General features: G+C 42.0%; 1 protein-coding gene across 1 annotated transcript in view; it reads right to left on the reverse strand.

The window, feature by feature from the left end:
• The window catches only part of ARSJ (arylsulfatase family member J), a 43,145-nt gene that overhangs the window by 22,762 nt on the left and 932 nt on the right, over positions 1 to 19,451 (reverse strand). The window lies entirely within an intron of this gene.

A 19,451-nucleotide genomic window follows, 5' to 3' on the forward strand; every position in this document is an offset into this window, starting at 1 on the left:
TTCCCTTCCCAGATTTTTCCAGGTGTCCTTTATTAAAAAAGCCTACTTCTCTGTTGTTGCTGGGGCTTTTAAGACAGCACATTGGCATTTGGCTCTGCCTGACAATTTGTATTATTTTTAGTATACCTCTTAGGCATTCAAACAGATTTATGCAAGGTGGAATGTAAATTCTCATCAAATTAATTTAGAAGTGATGACACAGCACACTGATTAGGGGTCACTGTATACCTGATGTGAAATAAAAGGCCTTCTCTTCTTTTCATGACCTTTGAACATTTTATTATTTCAGTAATTGCCTAGTTGGGGTCCAGAGATATTTAAGAATGCTAGAAGGTGGACTGCCAATAGCTGCCTTGCCTTTGTTACCATTTATTGACTGCATCAGATGCAGAGAACATCAGGTACCACATTGGTTTCATTTACATCAGTTGCTATGGTGTAGGAACAAGAAAGCAGTTCCAAAGGGATGTGTTGTCATTAGTATATTGAGAAATATAGTGTATTTCGAAATAAATTTAAGGGTATAAGGAGGGGGAAAGAATCAGACATCCTTGTTCTTGAAAAATGTATACTGAATTTGGTTATGGGAACATTTGATGCTGACATGTCAGTTTTCTGCTAAGACTCATAAGCTTCCACTTCCCCCTTTATTTATACAGCAGTACATAAATATTTTGTGAATTATACTTCTCTGATCCACAGGATGAATCTAGGCTTTCTCCTTCCAGGGTTGTGTCTCTTGTGTTATTACAGACTCATTATATCTTCTAGAGTCAACAAAGAGTAATCCCCCACCAAAAAAACCCCAAGAAGCAGCAAAAAGAAATCCAACTGCATGGCCCACACTGAAGAACAGAACAGCAAATGCCATACTTGGCATTGTCAAGATAAAGCAGTATTAAGACGGATCTACCATGCATATATTGCACTGTGTCTGCTGACAAAGGCTTACAGTTGAGATCTGCCACTTGAGGCTGTCAGGACCATGCTGGCAAGACAGCTCTGGAGCCAGAGGCAGGAAGAAAGCCTAAAGCAAATCAAACTAGAGTCCCTTGGTGCATCCAATGGTTTCTGTAGAATGATGCACCAAGGAACATATGCTGAAACAAGCCAAGACTGGAACTACAGGCAGTCTACTGGACACAGTTCTAGCCCTCCAGGTCAGGGAAGCACATAAGAAAGAAGGCCAGTTAAATCAGGTCCCCAGGGAGAAGTCAGAGATGGAGCATGGCAAACAATCTAGAGACAGCCAGCAGCGCTACTGCTGTGGACTATAAAGATCTGGTGCAACGTGAGTCCGCATTTCCCATGGCGCTTGCCGAATAACCAGAACAGTCAATCAACAAGCAAATAGGAAGGGCTGAGCTAAAGCCAGAGATTTTCAGTTTAGGGGATTTATTATGGCTGGAAGAGGTTACTATGGGCTCAGTTGGATGAGCTTGTTTCAGCCTGAACAACTTTACAGTGGAAAAAGGAACAAACGTCACTTAAAAAATGAGCAATTTTAGAATGTTGCTAAACTTCTTGAGTGCTTTCCTTTGATACCTAGCCTGGGTAATTATAGATTTGTGGTTTTTACCGCCAACTTCACAACAGACCCTTCCTTACATACAGTAAGTAGCATAACATGCATGCTGTATGTTCCTTTACTGGCATTTTAAGTGGTTTTCTTTCTTTTTCTGCTGACTGAAACAAGTTTGTCCAAACTAATCCACAGGTATCCCCTCCCCATCGTAATCAAGTTCATAAATTGAAAAGGTTATCTTCTAGTTTGTTCTTCTAGGAAAAATGCACCTGGATTTGTATTAAAATATGATTGTAATACAGTAACTTGTACTGTGCAAATATTTAGTAAGCCACTTGGAGCCTTTGAAGGCTATGAAGTGAGATGTAAGTAGTCTATTCTAAATAAAGTATTTTTTTGTTAAGTAGACATAGATTCAAAGGCCTTTCCTGATAGATGCCCTACATAAGGTTTCCAGACCTTTATCTCTGCATTTCATATCTTGTCTGGCTAGCAGAAGGTGTATAATTAAGCTCCTGAATCCAATTCTTCCAATCATGTGGTAAATTTCATGTGGCAACAGCAGAGGACTTTGCATCTTCACAAGGCAGGAAAGTTCCATCTGCATTCCTAATCTAACAGATAAATTAGAGGAACCTGAATTCCTTTTTTAAATATGACAGAAATACACCTATAAAAACTCTTCTCCTAAACACAGTGCCAGATCTGATGTTACTTTCTAAACTGGATATGGAATGTGACTTTGACTTTTATGTATCTCCTCTGCCCATCTGCCTTCCCCAACTCACCTCTGTTGATAATGAACATTTGACTTGACCAGACGTCTATTTGAATTCTCAAATTCAAGATCTCTGATAAAGATGAATACTGTTTTGCTTTCTATTGGGGGAGGGGGAATATCTGTCACACATTCCCTTTCATAGTGCATTTGAAAAGTAACATCAAACCAGAACTTACTTGTAAAATGCACACAATTTTAATGATTTATATGTGTGAATGTGTATGTTTGTTCATATTTGTTTACAAGCCTTTTCTTATCAGGACATCCCTCCTGTCCTGACAGCATATCTTTTCCAGACTTGAAGTACAAATTATGGAGATTTATTGCTGCAAAATGAATTGTGCTTATATGTATTTTTGGCATGATAATACTGGTGTAAAGTACAAAATGTTCCCTAAGAACATTTTAAAATGTATGCATGACTTTTAGCATGTGTTCATGAGATGGTGAAGGAAATCTACAACACGAAAATGCCTCTGGAAACAAAAGAACATATGTGAACAGGTAGGAATCACAGAGCATGTTGCTTGCTGAAATGAAGAGCACCTCTAAAAATGGTTCATTTATCATGGTGAGCAAGGGATGCCACATAAAAGAACTCAGTTTTTCAAAGAGCAGTATCTTGTTTGCGTAAACTCTTTCGCTGTTCCCAGACAAAATGCTTCCTCCTACATAGCTCCTGAGGAATGTGCTTATATGACTTCTCAGAAACACAAGGTCAAACTCTTTCCAATTATGGCAGTCTCTTCCAGTTGCTTTATAAACAGTGTTTAAAGGCCTGGTGTGATCTAAAAGGAATCATCACCTGAAGCCATCAGTGAATAGTGTTATGATGGTAGGCTACGAATTATAGAGATAAAACAAAATATCTATATAACTTTGTGCAAAATGCAAAAAAGGGGGAAAAACAACTGTGTTCCTGCCCCATATTTAATGACAAATTTCTTATAAAACAGTGCGCCCTCTTCCAAAATGTAATACATTATTTCTTGCTTTCAGTTGTTATTTCTGGGTGGGAGCTGCTTCTCCATGGCTCTGGCCATGACTCTATGGTAGAAATATCAACAAGTCAGTACAACTTGGGACTGAGGCTCCTTGGGTTTATTGCGAACTTGTCCACATGATGCCACCATAATCAAAATGCTGTCTCGTATTATTTTTCCATTCAGTTAGGATATATTGCTTCCATGGAAAATTTGGTAAGGAAAAAAGACCCCATAGAAATGGTAAATCTGTATTATATCCAGGCAGCGAAGGAGGGAAAGGGATGCCATTTTGATTAAAACATTGTGTGGATCCTGTGGAAAAATTGCATACATAAGCAATACCAAGTGCTAGCAGAGTCACCTAATTAACACAAATGGAGTCCAGAGAGAGAGAAAAGACATGATAACACTTTACTGAGCAAGCTGAATTAAAACAGTGTATAATTTGAGGGGAAAGCAACAAAGAGGCTTTGTCTTTTTAGTTCAGGCCTTGTAGGGAGATATTCAATGAAACATATAGAGGAAAAAATATCTCAGAACTACACAGCCAATTAGAAAACATGCTATCTCAGTAGAGATCACAATGTTCTGCCTGGTTGCTAAACAAGACCACCTCCCTCTTTTTAGCTGACTTATTGATAACAGAATTAGCCTTTAATTAAGACACAGAGCGATCCTTGCTGTTGCATTGCCAACATCAATTCTGCAACAAACTACCATGTAGAAGACCACTTTCACATAAGACTGGTCAATGAAAACTTAGGGCTTGCCGATCAGAAGGTTGGTGATTCAAATCCCTGCTATGGGGTGAGCTCCTGTGCCTGGTCCCTGCTCCTGCCAACCTAGCAGTTCGAAAGCACATCAAAGTGCAAGTAGATAAATAGGTACCACTCCGGCGGGAAGGTAAACGGCATTTCCGTGCGCTGCTCTGGCTTGCCAGAAGTGGCTTAGTCATGCTGGCCACATGACCCAGAAATTGTACGCTGGCTCCCTCGGCCAATAAAGCGAGATGAGCGCCGCAACCCCAGAGTCGTCCGCAACTGGACTTAACAGTCAGGGGTCCCTTTACCTTTACCTAACACAAGAGAATTTGGGTGATTCATCTAACTAAATCAACACACTTTGTAGAAGAAAAGGTGTGTAAAACACTGTTGTGCACCATCCACAAAGAGTGGCTATTTTGCAATACAATGTTCTACCCCTGCCCTTTTTTGTCCTTGCACATCCCAGATCTTGCTGTCCACATGGGTGCAATATCTGTGCCCTATAATTCCTTTTACTGAGCTTCTTTGAAATTACCTAAGCATCTTTACAGAGAGGCAGGAGTCAATTGCTCCAAAAGCTAGTGAAGGTCAAACTAACCTTGGCTCAGATGTTAAGTAGACTTGATTATTATGAGCTTTCATGCTGACTGCATAAGGAGGGGAAACCTTATTTGTTTCCCAAGAGTTCTCTCTGCCAGGTTGTAATGGGGATGGGTCATTGCCATCCCTTTCATCCTGAAAGGGCTTGAAGCTTTGTACACATTCCAACAAGCACTTGCAAGCCTCAAGAGTGCTTGAGAAGTGCCTGTCTGTGCATACTCTTCCTTCCTGAAGACCAACAATTTTTTCTTCTACACAGGCTCTAGTAGGAAGTCCGAGCCCATTGTAGACAGAGACTCTTAAGTCCCTGATGCTGTGCAGAGCATGTGTAGCATCAATTTCTTGCTGGGAATTCTACTGTTTGTAGTCTACCCCTTGTCATAGTCAGATCATTTCCTGTTTGAGATTTATGCTTTCAGCATCTCTTCCCCTCTGTAGAGGTGGGGGATCTATTAGGATGGGTCTTTTTCATGCGACTTCTGCATGAGAGGTCCGGAGGGCAGCAACACAAGAACAGGCCTTTTCTGCAGTGGCTCCCCATTTGTGGAATGCTCTCCCCAGGGATGTTCATCATTATACACCTTTAGGCGCCAGGCAAAAATGTTCTTCTTCAACCAGGCCTTTGGCTGATTAACATTCTATGTCATTTTAAATGTGTGTTTTTCGGGGGGGGGGGTCATTGTTGGTTTGTCTTGTTTTTATTATGTATTTTGTGTTTTTATTTTGTATTTTTATGCAGTGAACCCCCCTAAAAAATATAGTTCCAGCTCCAAACAGGACTGCCTTCCCTTTCCCAGGAGATTTAGATTAGCAGGGCCAGCAAAATTTGCAGAGATTCTTATGAAATTTCCTTCTCCTACAGTCCATAAACTACTTGCTGTATTAAGTTCTGAAGCATGTCATTTTATATCTATCATAATATTTTAATAGTCTGTAACGTGATCTTTAAATTTACAATCCATAAACTATACACAATGTTGTTGTTTTCTTCTAACTTAGAAAATCTTGGGCCACAGTATTATTTGGTACATCTGCAATGCATGAGTATTAATTTTACTTGATATTGCAGTGGTATTTGTTTATCATTGCTGTGTATTAAAAGCACTTCAAATGCATAGTTGCAATTCCTACAACAACCCTGTAAGGGTGGGACAAGGAACCTATATGTCCCTCTTATGTTGCTGGAGTTCAATTCCCATCAACCCCAGCCATTGGCCAGACAGGCTGGCTGGGGTTGATGGGAGCTGGAGTCCGACAATATATGGAAGGCTACAGATTCCCCACCATTAAGAACAGGAGAATAGCCTGCTGGATCAGACCAATGGTGAAAGGTAAATCAACAGTATTATTCCCCTTATTGCATATTGGGAATGAGGGAGTGAAGCTGGGAGAGAGTGGGTTGCTTAAATCCCCCAAACAAGTGATTTCCAACATCACCCCATATATGACTATTTTGCACCCAGTACTGCCTTTTGCAGGGCAAAATCATGCTTCCAATTATTGGCTGTTTGTTGAAGCAGGAAATAAGTAGTTTATTCCACCAACCACATAATCCTACTTGTACATCGGAATGTCTCCTGCAATCTACAGGATCGCTCTGTAACTATTTGGCAGAAAGTGATTTGTGATCACACTTGGTGTAACTGTGAGCATATTTGCCCCCCTTGCAGTGCCAGCCCTACTATTAGAGTGGGAGGCCACCTCAAACAGATAATTTGGGTGTCATGAAAGGGCAAAAAATGGTTAGCTATTTAATTTATTGTTGTGGTGTTTTTACTACCAGAGAGGAGAGGGGAAAGAAGTACTTGTGGGGTTTTCTGCCTTAAAGGTAAAGGTAAAGGTACCCCTGCCCGTACGGGCCAGTCTTGACAGACTCTGGGGTTGTGCGCCCATCTCACTTAAGAGGCCAGGGGCCAGCGCTGTCCGGAGACACTTCCGGGTCACGTGGCCAGCGTGACATCGCTGCTCTGGCGAGCCAGAGCCGCACACGGAAACGCCGTTTACCTTCCCGCTGGTAAGCGGTCCCTATTTATCTACTTGCACCTGGAGGTGCTTTCGAACTGCTAGGTTGGCAGGCGCTGGGACCGAGCAGCGGGAGCGCACCCCGCCGCAGGGATTCGAACCGCCGACCTTTCAATCGGCAAGTCCTAGGCGCTGAGGCTTTAACCCACAGCGCCCCCAAAATGTGGCTGGTAAAGGGTACCATGCACCTTGTCCCGGGCAACAAAATGTCTGCCTCTGTGGCTTTCCAGTAATGTGAGGAGACTTAAAAGTTGGATTTTATAAGTTGAAAGTGCCCAAAAGATTAATTTGGTAATAAAAACAGTTTATATAAGGAAATCATTTTAGTTTGGCTCAACATAACCTACATAATTTTATGCCTGGTATTAGCAGCTGATAAGCAAACAGCACTAGGCATATTTGAAATACTTTAATTCCACTGTTCCCGGGCTGGTATTATATCAGCACCAACTGTCACAGATAGCTTTGCAGTGCAGTAATAGCTGCAATTTTTCCTCTGGAATAGCCACAGATTAAGAAATATGCAGACCACAAATTAAACAGCTCCTAAGCAAAACAGGATCAAATTAGCTTGTTAAATTTAACGTGTCTTACATGCCAATCTGCAGTGCTAGGCTACAAGAAGCCTTTAAACTCCCTGTCTATCTTAGATGCTGCCTCTCCACCAAATTGCCCAAGGTGGAGCAATACCAACATTCAAAAACAACAAAAGAAATTAGGACTCTTTGCTAAAGTGACAGATAAACAGTAGCAACAGTGTGGATTCAGGGGGCAAGTCTAAAAGTGGCAGCAATAGAAGTGGAAGGAGCTGGAGCTCCCACTACACAATCATCCACCCTATAACCTGTGAAATGCCATCAATGTTATAATAGCCATCATTAAGAGACTAGTCAACATGGTGCCCTCCATAATGTTCTTCAGACTCCAGTTCCCACCAGTCCCAGCCAATGGCTTGTACATGACATTCATCCACTGCACCTTTCCTTCTCCCTTCTCAATGCACAATATTAAAGCAGGATGTCTGTAATGAAATCCACATACCCACTGGGAAATGGAGGAAGCTATTTTCCTATCCCAGCCCAGCCTGCAGAAAAACCCAACACCACTGCCCTTGAAGCAATGCTACATCACGATGGAGTGTTGCTTCCATAGGGCATTTTATCCTAAATGAAAAGGGAAGGTCACTAGGTTGCTGAAGGCAGTTCAGATAGAGATAGAGATAGATAGAAATAGAGATGATAGAGATAGATATGATAGAGATATTCTATTTTAAAAGGAGTTGGAGAAGAAATCCTCAACCACCTAATCTTTAATGGCAAGCCCATAGTCCCACCTTCCTTCATGTCCTGAGAATTTTCCCATTCTTGAAGAGTAACTCGCTCTTCAAAGGCCGTGCATTACTGTGTACAATTTTGGTCTAGACATCTCAAAAAAAGGAAAACCAACACTGTCAGAGAACTAAAACTCCAATTCTTTTCAGGGGGCAATTCTTCCATAAAGGAAGGTTACAATGCTTGGGGATTTTTAATTTTAAGGGGGAAAATAAAAGTAAGGGGAAACATGACAGAAATTTATAAAATGATGCAAGACATGGAAAAAGTGGATAGTGAGAAGTTTTCCTCCCTCTCTCAAGAATAATAGGACTGGAGGTCACCCAATGAAGCTGAACAGTGGAAGATTCAGGAGGGAAGGATGTGCTTCTTCACACAGTGCATAGCTAAATCACGCAATTCACTACCACAAGATATTGCAGTAATGTCCACAAACCCTGGTAAATTCCAAAGCTGATTAGACAAATTAATGGATCAGAGGCAGTATGTCTCTGAATACCAGCTGCAGAGGAAGAGCAGAATGAAAGGTCTAATGCACCCCTATCCTATTGAGGGCTTCCCACAGGCATCTGGTTGGCCACTGTGGGACGAGATAGGCCTTTGGGTCAGATCTAGCATGGCTGTTCTTCTGTTAGAGCACAGTGTTTCACCTGTACCTTAAGACAGTAGCAGAAGAAGCGTGGAGGATGCATACCTCCTAATTACTCGCACAATCCACCAAAAGCTGGACAGCATTCAAAGTGCAGGTGCTGAACAAGCAGATGAGTTTACTGTATTCCCCTCCAAGAGCTTTATTAATACATGTAAAACAGAGCTTACCCCCACAACCTATTTTGTCCTATATTTTCCCGCCACCATTTCCTGCAGCGCTACCACTTATACAGGCTAAGAAAGGATCAGGTTATTATAAGTCATTGGTTTTCATGTTTTCTATTAGTATGCTGTAATTGTGTTTAACACATCTTATGGCTTGCCTTGGGCCTTTGGGAAAGTGTGAAATACTAATGGAAATAAAGTAATACATTCCAGAAAGACTTTATCCTAAAGGCTCAGTATTGTTGGCTCATATCCTAACACACACACTTTTTTCTCTTCCGTACTGCAGGGTATAGGGTTTTTTTTTTAACAGCAGCAAACACACAAGTGCAGGGATTGTTACACAAAGGAGTTCCATGGTATGCTCAAATGGCTACCTTGCCGTCAAATTGACATGTTCCACCCTGCTTAATGGAACCCTGGCCATGTCAAACAAGCCAAGTTCAACAAATCTACCCATTGTTTAGAAAGATTTGGATCTAGGATTCTATACATGTGAATCAAACATCTGCTTCCCTAGAAACACCTCATTCTCATCTCATATCAAGTTGCAGAGCAACGGGTACTGGATTACACTTTTATGGCGGAGACAAGCTTGCAGTAACCAAAGAAGTGAATTCCAGGACTTGTAGTAAATCAGCCAAGCATGGATTGATTTGAAGAAAAGGTGAACCCAACTGAGTAACCTCATCTGGCAGTGCAGCCCCATAAGACAGATTAATTTTTATATCCCCACTCTCAATATTTATTTGATTAGATACCGCTGAACATTTTCCAGGTGTTTTGGGGTAATTGCATATTTCAAGGTTTATTAAAGATAGCAGAAGGTGCTCCTTTCTTTCTGCCACCTTTTTAACTGAACTTAGAGGAAAGAAACAATGGAAACTTATAAAAGAGATTCATTGTACAAAGTCAGCATGTTCTGAACAATTTGTCTCATTCCCATATAAACAGAGGTGGCCCACCCTTGAGGCTGGGTGACATGGCTGCCTCAGGCAGCATCCTCCCAGGGGTGGAATGCCCATTCTACCGCCCAGCTCTGCTGCCAGTCTCTCCAACCTCTACGGGCAGAGAGGGACTGGTCGCAAAGCTCTGGGGAATGCCTCCCCTCCTGCCGAGTCATCGAGAGGGGAGGTATTCTGTCACCCAGCTTTGCTGCTGAGGGGGGAGAGAGAGATCTCCCCTGCTCCTCCCACCCCATGGTATTTTGGGACTTTGCATTGGATTCTGCTGAAGGGAGTAGCTAATGCAAAGCCCCACTGGAAAGTGTGAGAACCCAGAAAGGATCTTCCCACCAGACTCCCTATGGAGTTTGCACTACTATCACAGGGGCAACAGCAGGGCATTTCGTGTCAGGTGCCGAAACACCTCAGGCCACTCCTGAATATAAATGTAGCTGTGTTCGGCTGTGTTAGGTGTTGCAAGAATATCAACAGTATGGTGTAGCATCAAAAAAGCACCACTCTATTCTACCTTGCTCAGACCACACCTGGAATACTATGTCCAGTTTTAGGCACCACAATTTAAGAAGGATATTGACAAGCTGGAGAACGTGCAGAGGAAGGCAACCAAGATGATCAAGGGTCTGGAATCAAACCTTATGAGGAACAGCTGAGGGAGCTGGTTATGTTTAGCCTGGAAAAGAGGAGACTGAGAAGAGAGATGATAGCCATCTTCAAATGGCTAAAGGACTGTCACATGCAGCAAGCTTGTTCCCTCCTGCTCTGGGGAGTTGGACTCAAACCAATGGATTAAAGTTACATGAGATTCCGACTAAACATCAGGAAGAACTTCCTGGTGGTAAGAGCTGTTCAGCAATGGAACAGACTCACTCAGAGTGTGGTGAATTCTATTTCCTTGAAGGTTTTCAGCATAGGTTGAGTGGCCATCGGTCATGGATGCTTTAGTTGAGATTCCTGCATTGCAGGGAGTTGGACTGCATTACATTTGGGGTCCCTTCCAAATCCAAAATCCTATGATTCTACGATACTGTTTTAAATGTATAGTGCAGATGGGGCCTTTGTCTTCTGATACCTGCTTACAAATGAGCTCTTCCTTTTGCTTTTATGTTCAGCTAAAACCAATCCTACCTGAAACATATACCTAATTTGGTTCTTTATTTTCCTGATATGTGTGGTCTTTGTGCTTCTGCTAACCTGGAAAAATTATGCAATGCATGAAGTGATAACACATGGATACTGTATCAGCTGTTGCACTCAACCAAACTTCCATCAGCAGATTCCTTTGGTGGATTGGGAGCTGTGCAGATTGGATGCAGATTCATGTCTGGATGTGAATCAGCCATGCATCCAGATGCAAAGAATCCAATGGAACCCTCCTCTGTGCTGCCAGAGTTTGAATGAAGACATGTGCACTTCCATCAGTACTGCCATGGTGATGGGAATATGCATTTCTACCCTTACAGTACTAGTTATGTGTCATGTCTGAATTATTCTGTCTTGTGGTGTAGCTGCTTCACTTTTTGAACGATTTTTAAGGTTGTTGGAAATTCCAGTGGACTCTTGTATCTGCATAATCTTAGAGGGGGGTGGGGAAATGTGTGAATTGTCCTTCAGCTCAATTTTAGTTTAGAGTGGTACCTCGGGTTAAGTACTTAATTCGTTCCGGAGGTCCGTATTTAACCTGAAACTGTTCTTAACCTGAAGCACCACTTTAGCCAATGGGGCCTCCTGCTGCTGCCATGCCGCCGGAGCACGATTTCTGTTCTCATCCTGAAGCAAAGTTCTTAACCTGAAGCACTATTTCTGGGTTAGCGGAGTCTGTAACCTGAAGCATATGTAACCCGAGGTACCACTGTATAACCTTCAGCACCATAAAATACTGATTTGACTCACCCCTTCTTTACATTCAGTTGTTTCCATCAGATATAGAAAAACATAAATACTTCATTTTTCTTGCTTTGCTACGTTATTCCCATGGAAAAAGTCAGATAGTTTGTTTTGGGCTTTTCTTTGTTACTATGATGAGTAGAGATGACTCATCAAACACTGGAAGCAGATTAGTGGAATAAGAAAATATTGTTTTTAACTTGGTAACTTTTCACAGGAGAATTACTTTTGTACAGCCTGGCACTGAAAAGGTTGAGTGGGGTGTGTGGGAAACCAGACTTCAAACCCAAAGCCTGCCAGCTAAGAATACAAGTGGAACAACAGCAGCAAAAATCAGGGGTAAGCCATCTAAATACAGTACAGTAGGGTGGGTCCAGTCTGGCCCTACGGCCCTGTGCCTAATTGGTTTGCAGGCCAGTGCCCACCCACTCCAGTGATCCAGAGCAACCGGAGGAGGGTGGTACCAAATGACCCTCCTCTTCTCCAGCCACGTGGGAAGATGGTGGTCCCCCCACCTGGACCAGCCATGGCCATACCATGCAGCAGATGCCACCGCCCCCGAGTCTCCAGATGAGCGGATATTTCTGATGTTATCCAGGAGGACTTTCTGTGTTGTTGTAGGGGCAATGAAGAAAGCTGCTAAGATGCTGACCACTAGACCTCACGGGATTCCACTCCTGCTTATGAGAAATGCATGCAAGTCAGAACACTAACGTAGAATTCTTCAGATTCCTAAATATTTTGTGTATCATTGAGTCTACAGACTTTGCCAGAGACAAATGGAAGAATCTGGAAAAAAAAATTCTAACGGTGTTAAGTGTAATTATAGGCATCCTTGAAAAGCTGAATCATACTATGATTTAGGACAGGATAACTGAGCTAGACGGAGCTCTGATTTGACGCAGAAGGAGTACTGTCACAAACCGCCAAAAACTCTGCTAATAAATGGGAAATATATTAATTTGCTGTTTTAGAACAGTGTCATATGGGTGCAGACTTGGAATAAATAAGCACCCAGGCTCTTGATGCACTTTTATGGAGTCCTGGTGGGACCAAATGAGTTCTGCCAAATGACATAAAATGAAATTTCATCCGGAAGAAGAAAGGCAACACTGCCAAGTAATATAATCTGGAATATTTATCATCTCCTTAAATTGTAATATTATGCAGCATAAAAATGACATATTTGTCTAACACCTACTTACTTACTTCGTAATTGTTAAGGAGTTTGGGCAAATGTATTCCTACACAATATTCACAACTTTATTTTTAGCAGCAAATACGATACAAAACCCCCACAAATTTAGGTTACATTATTAAATTAATTATTCAAGCACTTACTTTTCTTGTTTTGCTTAATTCAAAATTGTCCTTTTAAACAGGATGTGAACTTTCCTTTCTTACCTTAAAATATTTAAATCTGCCTCTTTCCCTCTTTTACTGTTGCAAAACACTAGCAGAACAATCCTTTGCATAGGGATGGGGGGAGCGCTAGATGGGGCAGTGGTGTTCCTCTGCCAGCCCTACTGGCCTCTGTTGGCCAACTACTGGTCACTGCCTGTGGCCCCAGCTGCCATTGTAGCAGAGCTATGGCTGTAGCAGTGGCCCTGCCATGCTGTAAAATCCCACCAGGCTGGGGCAAGAGAAGAGTGTGATTTACCCCCTATTACCACCATCCTATGTTCTAGTTACTGCCATAAAAGTTTGTAGTAAGCCACCTATCATGATGCTAATATCCCTCGTGGGCACCATTTGAATCCCATAAGCTTATAGGCGGTACTGTTTGTTGATTCTGTCCATGTGTCATTTTGCATTTTCTAACAATGGACCTTGTCTGCCATTTTGCTGCACTTGCCAAGTGTTTTGACTCACTGTACTGCAGCTTTTCACACTATGCTTTGGATTTCACCATCCTGAATACTTAGGTGGCACCTGCCCATTTGTCTACATCAGTGCTGACCTTGACCTCAAAGTATTTATGAACACAGTAAATACAAGCACCAGTTCCAGCACAGATCTCCATTATGAGACCTGTTCATTTATCCCTATATTCTGCTTCCTTTAAAAAACAAACAAACAAAAAACATTCCCTATCAGAGAATGTGTCCTCTTACTCCATTTTCCTCTGGTATCTTTGCCTGGGACTTCATCAAAAGCTATCCAACTGTATTATAACTACAAGGTCTCCCCTATTTACATGTATGTTACATTTGTCATTTGAAAGAAATGAAGAGAGTTCTGAGCCACTTGCTGTGAACAGATACAGTTCAAATTGTGTCAACATGTAAATACAGAAGTACAGTGCAGCCAAATAAAGATATGTGGTTCATTTAAATCATCCCGAATAAAGAAAATCATCCTCCAAATAAATCAACAGTCAGCTCCTTGGGAATGTTAAGGAAGTGTACAGCTATAATTTTTAACAATTATAACAAAATGCATTACTCAAGTGCAGCTCGAAGCAAAGTATGGAACTGGAATATATTCCACATACTAGGGCTGGAGGTGGAAGGCCCACATATCAGACTACAGTGTAGGCAACTGCCAAGATGCATAACAAGAGGGATATTTAAGATACGCCATTCATGAGTGGCTGGGTAAAAGCATGCTCCTAATTTCAGCCCAATAATACCTTTCTATCCCCTGATGGACGCAGGTGGCGCTGTGGGTTAAAGCCTCAGCGCCTAGGACTTGCCGATCGAAAGGTCGGCGGTTCGAATCCCTGTGGCGGGGTGCGTTCCCGCTGCTCGGTCCCAGCGCCTGCCAACCTAGCAGTTCGAAAGCACCTCCGGGTGCAAGTAGATAAATAGGGACCGCTTACCAGTGGGAAGGTAAACGGCGTTTCCGTGTGCGGCTCTGGCTCGCCAGAGCAGCGATGTCACGCTGGCAACGTGACCCGGAAGTGTCTCCGGACAGCGCTGGCCCCTGGCCTCTTAAGTGAGATGGGCGCACAACCCCAGAGTCTGTCAAGACTGGCCCATACGGGCAGGGGTACCTTTACCTTTACCTTTATCCCCTGATGGAACGCTGGCTTTGTGAGGGGCTTTTGAACAAGGCACAGGTTTAGGACATCCTACTAAACCCATGCTGTTCGGAATCTTCTTAAAACATCTGAATAGAGCTCACAAGTCAAATGGAATAGATCACCAACAGTCATTATCCACTCTGAAATGAGTGCCTTGGGTCACTAGCAATAGGATTATTATAAACTTTACAAGAGTGTTCCAACAGCCAATCCAAAGCTGTGGACACCTCTGGGCAGGCAGTGACGCTGGCACGGCTTTGGATTGGCTGCAGGAAACTCCTGGAGCCAATCCGATGCCTCTGGGCAACACCCCTTCCTTCCTGCTGAGGTGGCCGCGTATGGCCAAGAGCTGAGCGGGAGGATGCGACGGTGGTGGGGAGGCTACCTCCACCGCCCAGGCCAGCAGCATGGGCTCTGCACCCTGCGGACATCTGGCCAAGGCCGACGATGCTGCTGAGGACAAGGCGGCGTTGGTGGCTGTGGCATGAGTGGCGGCAGGGGGTCCTTTGGGGAGAGGGGGGTCCTTTCGGGAGACGGTGGGTCCGGTCCCCCACAAGGTATGAGGGACAGTGGAACGGCCCCCTCCTGAAAAAGTTTGCTGACTCCTGCATTACATCGTACAAGAAATCTAGTGATATATCTGGGCTAGTTTTATTAATGCCTTTCTTCTAAATATAATAACATTTTCAGTATTCTTATTTCTATACCTGCGACTGCAATTTGTTTTAACTGTCTTTAAATCTGAATTTTAAATTCACCCTGGGACCTGCTATTGAGGGAAATGTAATAAATTTATCATCATCATTATTAATGATAATAATGTAATCCAGGAAGCATAGTTCTATGGTCTCTGAACGCTCCCATTTACTCAGCTGAAAATACATCCAACCACTAATCAGGAGAACTCAGTTTTATGTTCTATACAAAACTTAGTATTAATAATAATAAATAAAAATATGAAATACGATCACTCTCCAAACATGTGCGTAGACATGTGGGACAGATCATATAAAATACTGAAGTTAGCTTTCTTATTAAATCTTTTATGGCTCTCATAAATGCTTGTTTTCCATGGCACACAATGCCTTTTGACAACTTTGCCACACAAGACCATTTTGTTTTATTCCAGAAACTTTTACGTTGTTTTAATTTGCTTTAATTATGTACATGCCATGGGAAAGAGTCTATAACATCATTTGAGAGAAGGCTAAAGAAGCTGGATCGGTTTGGTCTAGAGGTGGAGGGTGGAAAAGATAAAGGGGGACATGCTTGCAATTTTGGAATATTTAGAAAAATAAATGTTCCCAGTTGAGCTTCAGCGGCCCAGGACATAAATTCACCACGTGGAGTGGAGTAGGTATTTTATCTTCCATTTTCATTAACCAGGTGTCACACAGCATTCATTTCTTCTGGTGTTGAACATCAAATGGTTGTGTGAGCAAGTGAATGCAAGTTGAATCCGGATATACCTGAAGTAATTACAACTTGGGGAAGAGGAACCTTTATCCCTGATTATTATTATCAGTTTCTTGTCACTGATGGCAAAGTTCTGCAGTGACAAAGTTCTGCAGCTTAATGGTGCTCCTGAGTCCAAGTGCTGTTCCAGGAATTTCAAGTTGCAAATAGGCCTAGGAATGGTTTACAGTACACCAACACCATCTGATGAAAAGGCTGCAACTCTACTTTTTCAGGGTTTGCACTTTACCTCTGCCATACATGTAGCCTCAAGACGACTAATATGTTTGGCGTATGATTGCACAGAACTGTAGATCTTGAACACAGGGACTATCTAGCCCAACCCCCTGCAATGCAGAAATCTTTCACCTAATGTGGGGCTTGAACACACAACTCTTAGATTAGGAGTCTCATGCTCTACCGACTGAACTATTCCTCAGGGCCTTAGCTAACTGTTGGTGAGGTTCAGATGGATCTTAGCACATTACAAAAATATTGGACCCCTTCAAAGTCTAAAGGTGCCAATTCTAATTTCTAAAATACTTACTGCCTTTAAGACCACATGCTTGTTCCCTTGTTCCCCATCTTCCATAATAATCTTGGTAACTGAGACAACCATCCTGGGTTTACTATCCATGAGCCATCTTTAAACTGCAAGGACATATTGGCCAAAGCTCAAAAACTGGAACTGTTATTAAGGGCCTCTAAACTTGAGATCAATTGTATCACAAGTTTACCAAGTTTTTGCTGAATATTTTATGTGTGAATTTAACTTACTGTAGACCAGATAGTCACATAATGCAAAAACCACACTATTTTAATATTATTTTATTTATATTACGGAAGTAGGAAATGGAGAATTTCAACAATCCATCTCTGGCTTTCATACAAAGGAGAAATAACTTTATTATGTACTCTTAATTCCACTCTGGTCAAACCCTTCTGCAGTCACACCCTTACTCTATTTCTTACTTTTGTTACTTTTGTTGTATACTATCCCTTGCTCTGAAAATAAAATGGCAAAGAAAATAAGTTTGTATCATGCCAGTCTGGCAGACTGTAATGAAAATCAGAAGGAAGTGCATGAAAAAATCTTAGTTTTCCTAAAACCACTTCAAAAAATACAGCAACTGGATTTTCAGAATAATTTTTCACAACATTCACTTAAAAAACCTGCAGCCTCAGCCTCCTCCCAATCTATTTGTTTTAGTTCGCTCCTTGCCTAATTTAAACAGTATGTGTTTTATAGTTAGCAATCCAGATTGGTAATCCAAGCTCCTTTGGATTTGGTTTGTTCTGTTCTGAGTCATCTTCCAGTTGTTCCATACTTAACAGGGACAGGTCATCACCTGGACAGAAACTCTCCATAGCCAGATGAACAAATAACTGTCATGTAGCCTGAACAGACTGCCTAACAGACTGTGAACTGTAGGTCTTTTCTGCAGAGCATTTACTGGTGGCTCCATAACTCTGGCTCTCACTTTGTTTCCAGCTGTTCCAACAGAAGTAAAACAGTTTCCATTTTATTAAAACAACCTTGCTGATACTAACATGAGTGAAAGGAGAGTGCTTCCCCACTGCCCGCATTCATGCTCCATGCTAACTTTTGTGATTCTTCATACGCCACCACACATACAGGCACACAAAGATATCATTTCCGTTTTCAGTGGAATAATATTTTCGTACCCACCCTGCTTCAGACATGCCTGCACACCCAGTGCACAAATGTGTGGATTCAGCCCTGAAATATACGTAATTACTGAAGCAACCACCAGGTGGGAGGTTTCATTTATGGATAAGAGAACAATTTACTTGGAAATGGTCCACAACAGGAAAAGGTTCCTTCATATGTTATATTTTATTAGACTGTATATCTGTGAGTACACCCGTGTCTTATAATTTTTGTAATATACGTAGAATGATGGTAGCCACAATAAAAGTAACAGACAAGGGGGGGAAACTTGCATCTTAGTTGTGAATACGTGCTATCGTCATAACTTCAGGTTCCTGACCTATGCGCTTAGGAAAAAAAGTTTAGGGCCAAAAATGAACTCCATGCTCTTCTCATGATCAAGTATGTTACATTATCTGTTGCGAGTTATCCCAACACTGCACATAATTATGACCAGCAGAAGCTGACAGCCAGCGTTGTTGTTCAGCAGACACTATATCAGACATGATCTTAGAAGCCCTAAGCTTAAAACCAAGATGAGTGGGCAATGATAAAACTACAGTAACAGCGAAACTAGTGTACACAGTTATCAGAATGAATGATAAAGGTTGTGAAATGGATTGCACATCTAAAGTGTTATAAATAACAAGTTTGTTTTCAGCTGCTTTGGTGATACTGAAAACACATTCTAACTTTCTACAAGGAGGAATTATACTATGGGAATGCAATATGTCAACAAGTGATTCAATTAGCATATTTTTGATCCTAGGATATGGCCCTTTAAAATAGAGGCTTGTGAATTGGATTAATACGGCATGAAACGGGAGAAACAGCCTTTTTAAATTTGCGCTCGGACACATCATGCTATGACATTAACAGCTGGAGATGCAGACAATATTGAGCAGTGTAACAATGCAGTGGTTAAGTTCTTTAAGATGTTCTTGCCAAAGTGCTTACTATGGCTTTAAACTCAAATTGGCTTTCTCATTGGACTGAGGTTTCAATGGATATCTTTCGCATTGGCCAATGACTGTCTGAGTGATTGTCTCTTACATTAAGAACGGGGACTTGCATATGACAACAAACTGGGACAACTTGAGCTTTCATTCATTCCCTTGTAACTTTTGTTTTACTTTCCAGATGAGGCTCATCTGCTGGCTCAAGGCTCCTGATTCTACCCCCCCCCCCCAGCTGTGTTAATAAAAACAGAACTCAAATGATGCTCACTAGTTGCTGGCAGCTTCCACATGAATGGAGTGACAAGAGGCTTTTATGCACTGTATATACATGCAAATCAGCTGTTATCATAATATTATGAAGTGGGTAGCTCTCAGTTGCCAAATGCTTAGTTAACAAAGCACAAGTTCTGATTTTAGTTCACACATTAACCCACTACTTTCCTAAACCTCAGCTAAGGACAAAACTTCCAAGCAAAGTTAAATGTCAGATGTTCCAGGAGGAGGGTACCTGTGCTAAGTCTGCAACAGCACATGCAAACAGACAGGCACTTTTAAAGGCAAGCAGACCTATTTCATCAGAAACCCTAGTCCACAAAAGCTTGTGCCACAATACCGTAACTCCATTTGAATTTGCCATACTTGTGCAAGAGAGATTTTAGAAGAGGC

Source organism: Podarcis cretensis (assembly GCF_951804945.1).
Source record: "Podarcis cretensis genome assembly, chromosome: 9".
Lineage (NCBI taxonomy): Eukaryota > Metazoa > Chordata > Lepidosauria > Squamata > Lacertidae > Podarcis > Podarcis cretensis.